This window comes from Peromyscus maniculatus, chromosome 7 (assembly GCF_049852395.1).
Source record: "Peromyscus maniculatus bairdii isolate BWxNUB_F1_BW_parent chromosome 7, HU_Pman_BW_mat_3.1, whole genome shotgun sequence".
NCBI lineage: Eukaryota > Metazoa > Chordata > Mammalia > Rodentia > Cricetidae > Peromyscus > Peromyscus maniculatus.
The window spans coordinates 102,458,122-102,476,196 of NC_134858.1; the positions used below are offsets into that span (position 1 = coordinate 102,458,122).

The 18,075-nt window shown below is 43.6% G+C and overlaps 1 protein-coding gene across 2 annotated transcripts in view; it reads left to right on the plus strand.

Moving 5' to 3' along the window:
• The first annotated feature begins 1,242 nt into the window (after nt 1–1,242).
• The window catches only part of Cpne4 (copine 4), a 488,025-nt gene continuing 471,192 nt past the window's right edge, over nt 1,243–18,075 (plus strand). The window contains exon 1 of one of the 2 annotated variants that reach the window (XM_006983614.4): nt 1,243–1,812. The gene's annotated coding sequence lies outside the window, so the exon portion shown is untranslated. Of the gene's footprint in view, nt 1,813–16,049; nt 16,172–18,075 lie in introns of those variants that run through there. The other variant, XM_076576951.1, reaches the window with a different exon arrangement.

Sequence of the window (18,075 nt, forward strand, 5' to 3'; positions counted from 1 at the left end):
ATCTTTCTAGGCTTGTGGCTAATATGCCATTTTGGAATGGCTTGTGAGGTGAATAGAGGAAGGGAAATGCTGTTTTTTTTTTTCTGGAAGCTGTTTCTTCTCAAAGATCTTCCCATTTGCCTTCTGGAATCATCAATGAGGCTCCTTCACCTTATCCTGTTATTTTTCCTTCTCTGGCCCTTGAAACCGAGAACTGTGCAGTGGTGTAAAGTGATAACCAAGCCCTTCACCCCAAAAGAGACCTTATTGTATAGTATTTCAACAAACAGGGAGGGAGACCCCTTTCTCCCTCGCCCTGTGTGTTTGCACATCACTTCTAACCTCCATGTCATCCCAAAGTCCAGAGAGAGCCTTTTATTCATTTTACTTTATGGATTCTAAAGTCTAATTTGATTCTGATTATGGCAACATGCAGGGAGGTTTTGGTTGTCTAGTTTGTCTGCTTCTGCAGAGACAAATGGAAACAGCCTGGTGTGCTTCTTCATCATTAATTTGCCTGAACTTGACTTTGCATACATTTGTAACAGAAAAGTCATCATCTCCAAACTGACTCATAAGGACTAGAGATGCTGCTCAGTGGTACTACAAAGCAAAACAACAAACCGGCCCACTTCTTGTGTAAATGCTTCATATTGTGCTTAAAGCGCTTTATAATATGTGGTAATAGTTACTCCTTAAATAAGACCTATCATTTTGCTTTGGGCCTTTTGAGACAGCCTCTCCATCCCAGCTGGCTTCAAACCCCTGTGTAATTCAGGGTAACTCTGACCTTCTGAGCCTTCTGCCTCCACCTCCCAAATGCTGGGGTTGCAGGAATGCAATGCCGTGCCTACCTTTGTACAATGTTGGCGCTTGAACACAGAGCCTCCTGTGTGTAAGACCAGCACTCTACCAACTGAGCTACAACCCCAGCCATATGGCCTATTTTTAAACACATATTCTCTAATCATTTCTTTATTGGTGAGGTTTTGTATTCATCAAAACATTCTGAGATGAAGGGACGACTAACTGTCCATTTATTCATGTCTTTATTGACAAGTAAGTGTGCAATGTCACCCCCACTTTTAGTGACAGTTGAGCTGGTCAAGAAGTTTCCTTGAATGCGTGCAAAAAATATAGCTCCTAGTCTCTTTCGCTCTGCTCCAGCAATTTCACTGCATTTTCATGGAATAAGGAGAAATGGATCACGTGCCTCCCAGGAGCAAGTGGGAGTTGCAAAGCTGAGCTGGGACTCAGGGTGGAGGGCGCGGCAGGACCATGGAGAGCGCCAGGGCCGAGCTCAGGGCGGGGCGTCGCTGAGTCCCTAGAATCCCCCCAGGGGGCGCTCGAGAGGAGGCTTAGGAACTAGTATCTTGCGGGGCTGCTGGGCGCAAGGGTTTCGTCAGAAGGTGGAAATCTCAGTGAGAAGCTGCCATCTCCCACTCTCATCCCTCTCCCTTCCTCCTTTCCTCCCTTCCTCACTCCTCTGCTCCCTCCCTCCTTCCCCAGTTCCTTCCTCTTTACTCTGCGAGTTTCCGAGCCTGGCAGCTCCCTTCACGCTGTTCACCTCTTCCCCCGCCCCCATCCCCAAGAATGGAGTCGGGGTTTCCAGAGCGACCAAACTCTCCTCCCAGCATCTTTATCCTCCTCGGCTGTTGCTAAACTGGCCCCGGAGGACCAAAGAGGGAGGAGGGAAGCCCGACCCTCCTAAGACCTTTTTACAACTACATCACCCAGGACCTCCACTCCAAAGGCGGATTTTGCATCCTGGGGGCGGGACAGATCTGTCCCGGGCCGAATTCTCTTTCTAGTCTCCGAGGCTGGCACACCCAGGTGAGTAGATGCCAACTCTGAGCCCCGTGTTCTTGCAAACTCGTCAGGGATGCTGCGTAGCCAGACCAACTTTTGAGAAGCACTGGGTTTTCGCCCAGCCTGGCTGGTTGGTCCTTGCTGTTGTTCTGAACAGCGGCAGGAACAGCAGTCCTTCTTAAAGGCAAAAAAAAACTTTCAGCCATATATACCTGCTTTCTCACATAACTCCACTCTCCCAGGTAGAGTGGAGGGAGGCCTCCGGCGGCGGGACCACAGCACCTCGGTGAGGTCCGGCTGGGGAAGTCCTGCTGGCTTGGCGGGGAGGATTATTATTGTTTTAGAGATGGAAAGGGGGAGGGGACCAGAGTCCAGGCTGAAGTTGCTGCTTCCTATCTGACAGAAAGGAAGGAAGAAAGGTGTGGGGCATCGTAATGTTAGCCGATGGTTTGACTTCCTGCTCTTTGGATTCCGCTTCTCTATATTCTTTACCAAGAGGTCCTAATAATAGTTTACTGTGTCCACGACCCCCAGGCTTACAACTAACCCATGGGCTTGCTGGTGGGTGTCTTTATTTGGCTCAGTCTCCAGCGTTTTTTCTTTCTTTTTGTTAAATACAATAGCAAGGTGGTAAAGAGGAGCCAGAAGCTCCAGAAAACAGTTCTGATTAGATGGTGGTACTTGGTGGTATCTCAGACACCCGAGAATTGCTAGAACTGACCCAGGGGGCTCGGGTAGAAAGTGGTCCACAACGAATTGAGTTGAACAGCATCGGGTGGGAGCAGGCAGAACCCAAGGAATATTCTTAGGAATATGCACTTTCTCTTTCTCTTAGGGTAAGTAGGCTTTGAGATTCCCAGTCTCATTCTGCCTTCCAGATTCTATCCGAGGAGAGAGAGGGGCCTTGGGGGGGGGCTGTAGAGATGATGTAAGGGCAGGGATTTAGGGAGGATTACCTGTGGAAATTCAGTGAGGTAGAGGCAGGAAATGAGAGCCCAAGCCCAAGAGGTCCAGTGGGCGTGGGAGGGAAGAGGGCACAGAGCCCTGGGAAAGTTTGTAAGAGAGGTGCAGTCTCCCTCCAGCCCCCTTGCTGCGGACCAACCACTTCCTAGAATCTCCCTGCCTCTGGAACTGAAATGCTTCAGCAGTTCCCACTTCATCTTTGAAACTCTGCAGACCCAACCAAGTGCTTCATCTTATTACTGCTTTGCAAGGATTTTCCAAGCACTGCTCTGGTTTCTCATGGCTCACTTGTTTTTCTGTTTCCTGAAGAGCGTTTTTTTGTGCTGTTACAGAGTCCTTAAGTGTTCTTAACTGGCGAGCTATCTCTCCAGCACCTACTTACGTGTTCTTAAACTGAGACTGAACCCCATCTTTATTTAAACAAAACCCCCAAACTAACTCAGCTCCAAACAGAAGCCTCCCTACTCCTAACCTCTGCTCACTCCTTCACAGTCTTTAATTTTAAAGGCATTTGCATTTTTTTTTTACTTTATATCAAAACAATTTAAGCCCCACCCCTTCAAACTTTCTTTGCAATGTAGGTAGGTATGTTTGCATCTGTGGCATTGCTTTATAGTTCACAGTAACGGGCTAAACTTCTAGCCATAGCTGCCTAAAAGCCAGCAGGAAAGAGACAACTTCATTTGAAGTCTTTCAAGTTTAGGAAGACCACATTTCTTAGCAGAAGCTAAGACAGGACTCACATGGGCTTCTCTGCAATTAGATAACTTCTGACATTCCCATTTGCCTCCCTGAACTGCCCCTGGGTTGAACTCATTTGATTTCCCTGTCTAGTATTAAAGAGGGGTTGACAATAGTCCACCTAGCAGATCAGGGCTCCAAGCTGAGTTGCTTAAAGCTCCGTACACACACACACACACACACACACACACACACACACACACAAATAGAAAGGAAGGTTGGGAAATACAGTTAGGACACCTGTGTGTGTTAGGCCAAACTTTTGCCATTTTCTTTTGATGGAAAGATTCTGACAGTTTCACAGGTTCAAATTCAAACCACATCAGAAGGAGGTGATTCCCCTTGTGCATTATATAAAAAGATCTGTTGGTCTATAGTGGGAGTGGATGCTGAAGCCTTGATAGTTGCCAATGGCTGTATGAACAAAGCTGCCTATCTTAAAACCAAAACTCCACTCACGTGGTCCCATGTAAGAACTCCCATGGCCATCAAATTCATGCTTTTTCTGAGTGGTCAACCTGGTTTTTACTCTTCCAATACAGGCCTTGCATAGGCTCTAGGGCATAGATAGCTTCTCAGCTCCCAAGAAGAACTTCACTAGAACTTATAAATGTTTACTTTAGAACAGTTGGTTCTGGATTCCTGAGTTGCTTCTTAATTGTAAAAAAAATTGAAAGAAAATGACTTCCTGTTTATCTCCAGGTGTAGCGATGTGACATTTTGTTTAAATTATCAGCTCCTTCTTAAGGGGACCCTGCTTTTACAGGTTTTGGATTAAAAGATGTCTTGTTGTAAAGGCTTTCTTCATCTGCATGTGGAATTTTTATGAAAAGTACCATTGTAGTTAATAGAAACAAAGATGGTATCTGTTTCCAAAGTTGTGTGTGTGTGTGTGTGTGTGTGTGTGTGTGAGAGAGAGAGAGAGAGAGAGAGAGAGAGAGAGAGATATTTAAAAAATCTAATTGTTTGAGTCCATTATTATGAGTGAAAAACCTTCAACTTACCTGACTGTAAGGAATAATCACAGGAGGAAACTGGGTCAGTGTTGAAATCTTTCTTCACATCTCTATTAGAAGTTATCTTTCAGGACTCAGCTGAATGTATTTATAAGCTTTGCACCATGACTTCCCTTGGTGCCTGGAAAATTAGGCCCACCTTTACTCACACAGGAAGAGTTTTGCAATTTTGGAGGGGTTTGCTTCCAGAACAGAGATGGAGAAGCACATTCTGAGGATATCCACCTGGTTGATGGGATTCAAATTTTCTAGTTGGGAAAAATCATGTGAAGATTCTTTGCATTTTTAAAAAACATGGTCAGATTTGTATTTCATGGATCTTGAGGAGGAAAAAGGAAGTAAATTCATCTCCTTTATTTGATCTTTCTATTTTTGTCTTGTTAATATTTTAAAACAAAACAAACAAACCCCTTTGGATCCATGGCAGTAACCCAAGTCACATTTCCTTGGCAACGGTAGTGACACACTGGAGTTACGAAATAGCAAGACAGAAAATTCTAAATGCATTCAAAATAAAATGCCACCCAGTTCAGGACTGTACTATGGTGCATTAAAATTGACTCCCAACACGCAGTAAGAGTTGTTCTCTACAGATCCAACACAGATAGTCAAGATTGGTCTTTATCTTTTTAGAATCCTTTCTCTCTCTCTCTCTGAACCATGTCAAGAAAGTAATCTAGCTTGGTATTTCAAATCCATTCTCAGTGTTGGGTATACAGAGGTTGGCATTAAGTTCAAGACCAAACTCAATAAATGGGTCAGAGTCAGGTATGTGGTCTCTCCTATGGCATTTGAGCTAGGCAACCTACAGTAAGGACTCAGCTGGCATCCAGCTCACCCAGTAAGCATCTGCTAATGTTTGTGTCTACAAAATACAAGCATGGTAGTGCTGATATGAGCTCTCAGCCTTTTCTGTACTAGCAATCTCAATTCTAAGGGAATTCTTTTTGTGAATTAATATAATTCGTCATACAACATACTTTATATAGCATGTCATAAAACATATTTCCCTGAGTTGGTAAATCCCAATTAAGTTCTTTATCTGTCTGCTGAGTTCTTTGGAAGCCTCCAAAGGACCACTAGCTGTTAGGTTAGTATGTACTGAAGGCCTTGAGGCTGGTCTTGAAAAGAAAGAGAGAATAGCTGATAGCATGCCTTTTTCTAGTTCCTGTGATTTTGCTATGCCCAGGGTGGTGAGTTCACTGAAGCTTGGTGGGGGATTCACTTCTAAAGAGCAAAGAATAACTTAGCATTATGGATCTATGACTCTCCAGACTGGATAAGTCTGAGGATAATCTACTGACTCTGCTTAGTGGGACAGATGTGGCAATGAAAACTCAGGGAACTGACTTGTTCAAGGCCAGGAGACTCGTCCGACAACCTTCTTGATTACTCCTCCTGTAAAAAGGCTCCAGTTCCCTGCAGGCCGTCACTGCAATGGCGCCAATCCCTGGCGCCATGTATACGGATCAGTCTGTGGACTACGAGGAGTTGGAGATGGTGGGAGGAACCCTCACCTCCACTGGGGTGTTTAGAGAAGCAGACTTGGGAGTTTATTACATTTTCTCTTGGAGACACTGCAATATTTACCCAGCAGATGTGATTAAATTTGTACAAAGTCATTGTCTGCAGCCATTTCTGTTAGTGTGCATGCTTTGTGAAGAACTGCCCATGTGCAGACTTAGACATCTATTTTAATTGTCACATGGAGTCAATAAAGTAAACAGATTTTCTAAGTGTCCACGATTCTAGGAATCCACGGGGAAATATTAACTGACTTAAATTAAAGATCTATTTAAAATGAACAAACTTTCTCAAATGTTGCTCTCACATATCTGGTTCAGAACGCAATCTATGTAACTTCACTATTATTATTCTTAAAAGGAAACTAGGGATTTTTTCCCCTTGGAAATATTGGGGTAACACAGCATTTCAGTTGGACCCTGGAAATCTTCTCCAGCTTAAAGTGTACGGATGAAAGACCGTCCTTCTCAAAGATCTAGCCCTTTGTGCGGCAATTTATTGATTGTTGAAGGAGAGCGGTAGGGGGCAGGGTGAGGGGGCAGAAGCCGGCTGGCAGGGGTTCAACTCCAGCAAGTCCCCGAAGTTGCCTAGATCTGGTTGGGTTACAGGGGGTTAGCATTAGAATGGACTGTCGGTCGCTAGAGGGCGCCGGAGCACCGGCAGAGCCCACCTCCGGGGGCGGTGGCTTCTAGGTTCAGGGAAGTGGGGTGGTGAAGCTTCAGAACTGTGCCCAGGTGTGAGGCATCCGTTGTGTTTCCTGACTCCTCTGTCTCCCCCGCCCAGATCCCCTCTGTCTCTTCCACTCACTGGCTCATTAACAGGGAGCCACAGGCTCTGTTCCAAAAGCCATAGATGAAGACACTGGGGAAGGGTGCAAAACAAAGTTTTGAAAGTCACAGACTGGAGAAGCAAGGGAGCAGGGAGAGATGGACAAGTGATCCAGGGTGACAGAAGGAGGGTCACCGCTTTGTCTCTAAAATCCTGGAAGGGGTTCTTTACAAAACTCATTACTGATTGGTGTTTTCGTCTGCCTGTGTATCAAGGAACTAAGTCAATGAAGGGTAATTCACAGAGAGAAGACTGAGTAGTCGAGTCTCATCCAGCAGGCAATTTAATATCTTCTGTCTATCTATCTATCTATCTATCTATCTATCTATCTATCTATCTATCTATCTATCTATCTATCTATCTATCTATCTATCTTTCTTTCTTTCTTTCTTTCTTTCTTTCTTTCTTTCTTTCTTTCTTTCTTTCTTTCTATCTATCTATCTATCTATCTATCTATCTATCTATCTATCTATCATCCTCTATTTTTTTGAGACAGTGTTTCACTGTATAGCCCAGGTTGCCTCCAACTCTTCATCCTTCTACCCCAATCTTCTAAGAGGTAGGATGATAAGTGTGCTCCACCATCTTTAGCTATCCTTCTGTACCAAAATATGTGTGAGTACATATGTATACACATGCACACAAGATATTTAACATATTATGAATGTGTTAATATTCATAAATCAAATCAAGTTGTCTGACTACCTTGTATATACTAGTTTCATCAATACCATAATAAAATAAATACTTAAGTAACTGACTTAATGCATTTATATGGAAAATGATTTAGAAGGGGATTCAATAGAAACATACCAAGATTTGTAATTACTAAATGGTATGTCTGAAACAATTAATCAAAACATGATTTCTATTTTTTAAAACATTTAAAGGCAGGGCTGGAGAAGAGATGGCTCAGTGGTAAAGATACAGGCTGATCTTTCAGAGGACCTGAGTTCAACTCCCAGAACCCACACAGTTGATCACAAGGGTCTGCCACTCTAGTTCCAGGGGATCCCATGTCTCATTTTAGCAGGTACCAGGTATATGCATGTAGTTCACAAACATTCATGCAGGCATAACACCCATAAGCATGAAATAATTAAAAAAACCCTTTTCAATATTTAAAGGTATATATATATATATGTATATATATATATATATATATATGTATATATATATATTATATAGATAGTCAATGCAGACATTATTAAAATTAAAAAATAAGAACAGATGAAGACAGAAACAATATTTTATCATTGTCATTTTAATGACAAGTTCAGCTTTGACTTTGTTGGCCAACACCAGGGTGCAGGACACCTCCTTTTCTGTCTTTGTCTCCTTTTGTATTAACTCAACAGGTAACTGGAAGGCAGAGGTTTAGAGACAAAATGGAAGAATCCCACTGGTTTGCACCTGGTCTTGCATCACTGTAAAGTCAGGCACCTGCACCTCTGAGCTCGTGGGTTAGCGCTGTCTAGCTAGAGTGCTGGACGCTGGAGAACACCCTTCTGGTTTTCTAAATGAGGAAACAAAGACTCTCTCTCTCTCTCTCTCTCTCTCTCTCTCTCTCTCTCTCTCTCTCTCTCTCTCTCTCTCTCTCTCTCTCTCTCTGAGAGAGAGAGACTGGGACTGTCAAGGGATTTTAAAACCTCAAGCCCATCCCCAATGATACACTTCTGCCAACAAGGCCACACCTCCTAATCCTTCTAATCCTTTGAAAGAGTTTAAAGACTAAACGTTAACATAAATGAGCTTTATGCGGGGGGGGGGGGGGGGGGGCGCGTTGTCATTCAAGCCACCACACCTGTCTCTTTTTCTAGATGAGGAAACAGCTTCAGCAAGGCAGAGAGACACATGGACCAGTTGGTGCCCAGGCTACACAGCAGGAGGCTTCCTCCACTTTGGTCCTGCGTTCCTATGCTACCCTTCAGCTTCGGCTTCGGTCCTCTGTAGTACTCTCTGAATAAGGGCAGACCCTTCTGTCTAGTTTAGAGCTGAACTCAAAAATGTCAGCCATTTAGCATTCCTTCCAAAACACAATGGAATGGTATGTGGATAGAGCACCCTGGGTTCTCTGTCTTATATAGAATGTATGCCAAGAAATCAGTGGGTTGTGACGTGGTTCGATAAGGACAAATAAATAACTTTTAGGATAATGAAGGTTTCGGCTGTGACACTATAGGCTTGGTTTCAGTCCTGGCTCTATCACTCTGAGGGTGTTTGGATTTGGCAATATTAATTGCATAACCTCTTTATGCCTTATTCCTTTATTTGTAAAACAAAAATGGACAGACTGAAGATAATCCAGAAGTGAGTCCTAAGAGTTGGTTCTCTCTGACTTCCTCAGAAATGATTTTTTATTTTTATTTTTTTCACAACAGAGCCTCTCACCAAAACTGGAACTCACTTATTTGGCTGGACTGGTTGGTCAGCAAGATGCAGGAATCCTCTTGTATCTGCTTTCCCAGTAAGGGGATTGTAGATGCTTGCCACTGCGCCTGGCTGTTATTTTTTTTTTAAATATGGATTCAAAGGCTCTAAGCTCATACCTTCATGCTTACATGGTAGCCCTTTTATCAGCTGAGGCTTGTCCCCAGTCCCCAAATAGTGCTTTTTAAAAAAGCACTCGTCATCACTCTCACTCACATTTACCTTGCCTAAAAGATGAAATTATTCAAATATATAAACATAATACATATGCAATTGGTAAAAGTAATGTTGTATGGATTCGTTATGGTTAGTCTTGCTTTACAAACGATTTTTTTCAATGTCCAATATAACTGGGGAGGAAAAGTAACAAAATTTGGGGGGCTGGAGAGATGTCTCAGTGTTTGAGAGTGCTTGCTGCTGGTGTAGAAGACCTGGGTTCAGTTCCCAGCATGCACATCAGGGAGCTACAGCTGCCTGTCATTCCAGCTCAAGGAGCCCTCTGGCCTCCTTGTGCAGGTGAATGCATGTGATGCACATCAACTCACACAGGCTCACACACTCATACATACACATAATTAACCCTCACCTCAAAAAAAAAAAAAAAAACCCCAAATTTGGGATGTCCTCTCTCACTCTCCCTCTATTCCTTCCTTTATTATTTCCTTCTTTCCACAGTTCTAGGACCGACCTTCCTCATCCCATGGTTCTGGGACTTTAAACCAAGACTTTGCACCTTCTAGGAAAAGCACTCCACCACTGATCACACCCAAGTTCCCTATTCCTTTTCTCTTACTTATGGCATAATTGCTTTGTAATGTGGATATGTATGGACATACCCACTCCCAGGGCATATCACAAGCTTTTATAGGTAGCAACTATATATTGAAGTTAAGAGTTTTTTTTTTAGATAAATTTGGAGGACCTAAAGCCATTGAACACAAAGTACAGCCACTCTTTGGTATCCTTGGGCCACTGGTTCTAAGACTCTCATGAATGCTGATATCTGTGGATGCTAACATCTTTGGACTCTCACTCCCTTTTATAATGATGCATTATTTGCATGTATCCCACACAATCCTTTTGTATAATTATCTCTAGTTACTTACAATACCTAATAAAATATAATTATTTCATAAATAGTCCCTGCTGCATAAGGAATGATGACAGACTGACTTATGTTGTTCCATTCTTGAGACGTTTTCTGTCGGTCTATCATTAGTTTAGTTCACAGAGGAGGAGAGAAGGCCTCTGTCCTCTGCCTATCATCCTGTGTATGCTCATTCCCTTAGCAAGTGCACTGTGTGCAGGCCAGGCATGTGCTCACTCAAGAGTTACTCTGCACCACTGAGATTTGTTTAAAATCCTCCCATGCCTTGGTTGTTTGCTCTAAATTACACGATATGAAAAGATGTGTGAAGTTCTATATGTCAGCATATGTAGTTGTGTCTGTAAACACATTAGATATTAAGCCTGAAGATCATAGGGTTTTAAAAGGCTGGTTTTGATCCTTATAAATGTCCTGTTCTATCTCTGTGTTGGTTATGTTTTTGTCAGTTGGACACAAGGCAAGGTCATCTGGGAAGAGGGAACCTTAGCTGAGAAAATGCCTCCATTAGACTGGCAAGTCTGTGGACTCTCATGAGGGAGGGTCCAGTCCACTGTGAGTGGTGTGACACCCCTGGGTGGGTGATTCTGGGTTATATAAGAAAGTAAACAGCATGCCACGGGGAGCAAGCCAGTAAGCAGAGTTCCTCCATGGTTCTGCTTCAGTTCTTGCCCCTAGGTTCCTGCCCTGCTTGAGTTTTTGCCTTGGCTTCCTCTCAATGGTGGCATGATGCAGACATATAAGCCAAATAAACCCTTTCCTTCCCAAGGAGCTTTTGGTCACGGTCTTTATCATAGCAATAGAAAGCACACTGGTACACTCTGCAGGGCAGTGCTCCTGTATAGTCAGTCAGATAGGATTGCCTGATAGTGATGGATATAAATTCGGAGTGCAATGTCCCTGGGTTTAAAATCCTGGCTCTGCCTGTCCTGTTGAAGTGTCATAGATGTAAACAGAAGGTAACCACAGTGCCAGGATAGTGGTGAAGCTTGCAGTATCCAGACTGTGACTATTGGCTCTGGACGTCTCTCAGAAGGTAGCCTGAAGTGATTCCCTAGTGGTAGTGGTTTGCTGTGCTGCAGGGCAGTGGAAAAGTTGGGAGTGTGTTTATAAAGCTATTGAATCAGCAACAAAACAGAGACTCTTTACAGCTCCTTGCCAGCCAATTACTCCTCCTCCATATCTCTTCTCCCTTTCTGCTGTTCTCAACATGTTCCCTCATGTTCCCAGGCACAAAGATGACACGACACCCAAGCTGGGGCTTCTCTAAGTTCAGGCTTGCTATTTCTGCTGGTTCCAGCTTTATTTCAGATGCAAGGACATGCTTACCACTGGCCTCAGGAACACAGCTGAGCACAGAATCAGCCCCTGCTCTTCACAAGGCCAGCAACAGACAGTTACTAAATTAGACTAAAAAAATCTCTTAACTTGTGTCCAGAAAGTATCTAAGGCCACCCGCCATAGTAAGCATGGTGGGCATTCTCTTGCCATGAAAGTCCAAAATGAGGAGATGGCTTAGCAGTTAAGAGCATGGACTGTTCTTTCAAAGGGCCTAAATTCAGGAAGCACCCTTATTGAACAGCTCAACTACTTATAACTCCAGTTTTAGGGGAATGCACACACACAGACACACACACACAGACACACACAGACACACACACACACACACATACACATGCACATGCATGTAAGCACATACTGTTAAACATAAATCTTTTAAAAAGAAGGTATAAAATATTACTAGCATAAAATACTACTTTTGAGCTGTGGATCTCACACTTGAGCATGAATGTCTTTTAGAGGTTTTCCTGAAACACTGTGGCTGGCCCTCCACCCTGGGTTTCCTCCACCCTTAGTATGCTCAGGATGGTCACTCTGTGTTTCTAGCCGTTTCCCAGGTGATGCTGAGTTTCTGGTTTAGAGACCACACTTTGAGAGCTGGTGCCTTAAATATTTACCTAATACAGGCTGGTTATATTTTTGTCCCTGTGCTTCAGCTGGGAAGAACATTAGTGGTTAAAAAAAATCAAAAGGGATCTGGCATTTGCTGAGTACCTATGGCATTTACTGTGTGCCAGGTACCTTCCAGGGTACTGTGCACACATTACCCTATTTGTTCTTAGAGCCACACTACTCACTGGTCCAGGATTATTTATCAAGTATCATGAAATGTGCTTTGCAAGGCCCTGGGGGACGTAGAATGGACAAGAGGTACATAGCCCTGCCCTTACAGCTGCTCTATTTCAGCAGGGAAGACACACAATGGGTTTGATCTGCACAAAATAGATGATTGGACATGCTGACTGACTTGGCTGTGATCACACACTAAATGGTGGGTGCACTAGACAAAGGCAAGCACTATTTTACTCCAAAAGTACAGTCCTCCTGTTAAAACAAAACTACTCAAACTTTTATGGTTCAGGGCTCCTTCCCACTCTTAAAGTTAGCAAAGACCTCAATGGGGTTTTGTTCATGTGCGTTGTTATATTAATATTTACTGTATTACATTCAAAGGCATTTACCCTTTGAGGATTGCTGTATTAAAGCCTGTTTCAAATTGTAACACCTTTCCCAGACTCTGAGTTCTGATTTTTTAAAATGACTTTTGGAACATTCAAAAATGGGAAACGTCTCATTTCCCCCCAAACATCTTTTTTTCTAAGCACAGGCTCAGGTTTAAAGCCTTGCTTACCTGCGTTCTCTCATGATGATGATTTCCTAAGCAAAAGGCCGGTGTGCTTTGAAGCTGGGCTTTAAGTCACTGAAGTATTTCTTTGTATAAAGGGAAAGCAGGAGTTAAAGTGTCAATCTCAGGCCAAACTGAGATGCGGTTTTTGTCAGCCATGGAGGGAGTTCAGTCCTAGCTAAAAGCACTTAAAAAGGTGACAACCCACACAAGTTTGTGACATGTGTTGCATTCATGTCCCCCGTGGTCCGTGCCACTGCAAGGGAGGCCCAGGAAAGCTGTCTGAGGGGTATTTCTGCTACATCAGTACACTGAGAGGAACAGATGAATGACTGGGCTGAAGAGCGCTGGAGGCTTTTCTGCACTGCTGCCCACTGATTTGTGTTTAATCGTGGGTTAACAAAACGCTGCATATCCCTATTATTTTAATTCCTTATCTGATGACAATGAGGGATTCCAGTAGACATTTTCCTCTGACGTGTAATGGTCCGTGGTTGTTGAGTTGAGCATCAGCCCTGGGTGACTCTGAGTGCTTTATGGTGTCATTAAGTGCTAGTGAGTAGAACCAACCCAATCGGAGCTGACATAATTCAATGTGATTCTCAATTGGTGATCGACGAATCCAAATCTCCTTCTATCTTCACAGAGACAAATGAATGAAAGGGGTTCCCATCTCAGGACTGTGTGGCTCTTCAACTATAACAAATGAATGAAAGGGGTTCCCATCTCAGGATTGTGTGGCTTTTCAGCTGTAACAGCTCCTTGGATGGGAAGTTAGGGAAAAGAGAAGGTGGTAGCCATTTGACTGTGATCTTTTTGACACCAAACATCTGGATTGCTGGCTCCTGGGGCAGCTTTTAAAATGTCTATCCAGATGTTTTATGTCACAGGCACCATCCATCACGCAAATAAACAAACCCATGAAGGGTGATGCTCTGTGGCTATTTGTCATTGTTAGTAGAAGCTGAAATGCACCAGTTGACCTCAGGCTGTTTGGGTCCTTTGGTGTAGCACCTGTGTGTACAGAAAATGCATTTCTAGAGAGGAACGCTTGCAGGAATACCCAAGCACGAGTGATCATGCTGGCAAGTCACATCTCCTTGTCATGTCACTTCAAGCAGGCGTCTGTGATTGTCCCATGAGGGCCATCTCTTTTAACTGAGTTTCTCATGCTGTTTTTAGGATGTGGGTTACTTGTTCAGAATTCTAAAACTCTGGAATCAATAGGCTTAAGTGAACAATATACACCCTCACTCAAAATAATGAACCCTCTTAGGTTTGCAGCTAGGTTGCCTGTGAGAGCCCCTTTTCTCCTGCAGGCACAAGCAGGGGAGACAGCTGAGTCCTCCTTCCTCATTTCTACCACCCTTGCTGGAGTAGATGTGTTTCCTGACCCCGAATACCTCTTCTGTTTGGGGAAGCCCAGAAATGAACGTGGAGCCTTCAGCAGGAATGAATGAGAGTCATTTCCCATGGAGATGGACCAGTGAGAGAGAACTTGCATGGTATTGTGTAATAACGTGAGAACACTGTTGTCCCTAAGCTGGAAAGAACAGAATGCCCAGGGAAGCTCGATGCTTAGTCACTCAGAAGGTACCATTTTTACCTCTAGGCCTAGATGACCAAGTGACAATCCCTCTAGGATTCCCACTCCTTTCCCGTGTTTTAAACAAATCCCAACTTCTGGCTGTGATATAAACTCTCCAAATGTTCTGTTCTGTGTCTAAGAGAAGTTTGAGGTGAAATAAGACTTGGTTCAGGCAACTGGGAGTTTGCTGTCCCCCAAGTCATTGTCAAATGTAATCTATTAAAACATGGACCAGCAAACTATAGCCTGTGAATAAACTGATTTTTTTGTAGATATTTCATTTTTTTTTGCAAATTAAGTTTTATAAGAACATACTTATATCCATTCCTGCATATCACTCTTTTCACTTGGCAATGGCAGAGCTGAAAAGCTGCGATACAGACTGAACTGCCTGCAGAGCATGCACTCTAGAATTCTGTAGGAAAAGTCTATGAAGCCCTGTATTGGGGGTATCTTGATTTCACTATCTCTAGATAGGAAATGTATGCACTCTTCAAAATGTCCAAGGGAGTATCATCCTGAAATATAGATGATGGGTCAAATAGCTAAGTACCTGAACTTGGTTGTGATGCTTGCACACAGTAGGTGCTCGTGATTTGGGTGACTATCTGGGTCAAGATTAATGATTTGTGATGCATGATTTATCATCTTTTTTATAAAATCAAAATATCTTATTTGCTCTCTACTGGGCTTTTGTGCATGGCTATTCTGTAAAATAGTGAGAGAGGAGATAAATAAACAGGAACATCCTTGGTGCCAGTCTCTTGAGTCACGGTTAGTCAGATTCGCTCCACATCAGTTTGAATTATTAGATGGACACAAAACCCAGGAGCATCTGCTGTCACAGTATCCCACCTGGAGAAAAACAAGGGAATCATCACAATCCTGCCTGATGTTTGTTCTGAGCTTATCTATAGAGATGGGGTTGGAGAACATGCTTATTGCATGTATTTAGGTGTCCTCTGTAATGACATGCTTGGAGTGCCTAAGGTCTCTTCACTTACGTATTAAAATCACAGGTGGAAATAACGTTCCCCATAGTTTCAAAAAATTCCGGGGAGGATGGCTCTTACAAATTCATTACTTGTTAAGAGGGGAGTGGAACAGATGTGACTGTGAGAGTAGCCTGTAATGTGCTCTACCCTCCAGAAGAAAATGAGACTTGTCATCCTGGGAGGCTGTTGTTCCACAGTGAACCAGGGTGGCTGACTTCTAAGTTAGAGTGTATACTGAGCCCCCTTCAGGAACTAGGGTTCCCACTGCCCTCTCTCCTGAGGAGACAGCCGGGGCTTCCATCTGCTCAGCTCCGCAGATTTGACCATGGAGTTATTTATTAATTCAGACATTTGGGAGGCAGACACACTGGCTCAGCTGAGAGGGGAGCAGAGCTCTGGCCTCAGCCTCTGCATTACACTACAGGGATGCAGGGTTTTCCTCTTAGGCACTCCAACCTCCGGAGCACTGGGTGCAGACAGAGCAACTCAGCCCGCCTCCCATTTGTGGTAAGTGACTCACTCCCTGTGTGGTATGGGTGGCTGAGAACAGGCAGACTGCAAGGAGCCCTGGACTGAGACAGGAGAGCCTGCTTCTTGGCTTACATAGAACTCTCGCCACTTTTTCCAATTTGGGAGAAGAAACATAAAGGGATGGAATTTTGACTCTTTGATTCTTAAGTTCCAATTTGCAATTCTCTTACCTTAGAGAGCCATGGTGGTGGTGGGGATGTGCTTAATGGTCCCAAGTTCGAATGGCCTTTCCCACATGTGCTAGAAACTGGCAGGTACAGGCAGACGGACAGTCAGACACAAGGTGTGCTGCTTGAATAGACTGCCTCGTCTTTCCACTTGAGAGGCAGCAGCTTTTGTTTGGGCTTTTTGTGTCTGGGAATTCTTGACCTTATTAGAACTTCCAAACACTATCAGTGGTGGGGCTAGAGGCTGAGAGGTGACTCTTTGGTCCAGGATGAAAAGCATAAGGTATGTTTGTGTGATAGATAGTTCAGTACAGTGATGTCATTGTGTCAAGGAAGATCATGATGGCAAATTTTTCTGAAGCCCGAGTTTCCCGTTGTTGCTTGTTTCATTCCATTTTCCAAGATACGAAGAGAAGTCCAAAGTATCTGATTTTAAACCTTGTCTTATATTCATATATACATGCCCTAGTAATGGACACTCCATCTAATTTATTTTTCAGATGGGTTATATCACAGGCAGGCATGATTATTACTTTGAATCACAATCTAGGTGGCTTCTCCGAGGAATTTACGACCTAAACAAGATCTTATTCTGAGTCAGACCTGTTTAAATTTCTGCCCTCACACAGCTCGATGAACATATCTGTTACTCACCATGAAGGGCTGTAAATTTCTCACTTGTGATCAAGGTAAAGCCGTAGTGGGGAAAGGTTGCTGTTATCTTGTGAGAGCCAGGATCATTTCTGTAGCTTGGCAATGAAGGTGCTCATGTCTGAGCTCGTGCGGCCGACCTTGTTTGTCGGCGTTGATCCGAGCATCACGACGACCCTCAGAGCCCACCCCCATTGCTTGTTTCACAGTGCAGCGTACAAAAGGAAAGGTGATGGAGGGAAATCTCTCCAAGATAAGACCCGATTCATAAAAGCGACAGCCATGCCATATGTGAACAGTGATTAACGGAGTCTGCAAACTGCTTTTTAAAAATAAAGTGATAAGGCAGATTTTCCCATTATTTTGGGTGTCGGTGCTTGTTCAAGTGCATCGTCCCGGTTTTTCCAAGCTTCATTTTATTCTGTAACAATCGAATCAATCTTCATGTGCCCAGCGGTGCTACTGGGGCTTAAATATTTCACAGATTCCTGGTTATTCTTCAGTTTTAAGAATCAGAACAATGAGGTGGTACACAAAACCCACAGCCTCGTCTGCATCTATTGGGATGTTTCTAAGTGGGAACGTTTGCAGGGCTGGTCCACCTGGGAATGAGTTCACTTCATTCAGAAAGCCGTGAAGGTGCGGGGACCACCTTAACGAAGACTCACAAGTTAAATGGCTTTTCCCCCAGCAGATGATGGCTGTGACTTTAGGGTTGCTGAGCACAGATAGACAGACAGACAGGCTTATTTCTGAGATGAAGAGGGTAGGTTTTAAAATCGAGTTGTTATTTTAGCAAAAACAGTTAACTCCTAGAAAATGATTTTTGTTTTTTTGCTTTTTTTTTTTTAAAAAAATAAGAACAAAACTGTTGTGTTTGGCCAAGTCAGCAGGCACTGTTTTCTTGGCTTGATTGAGAAGCCTCTGATAACTTACTTTACTCCCACAGAGGGCACAGAGTGGGGATTTTCAAATCTTGTTTGGGTCAGAAGCCCGTTGAGAAAGGTGCTCAGCACCAGACATATGTATTTGCACTCCCAAGTCTACATCCAGTTTCACGGG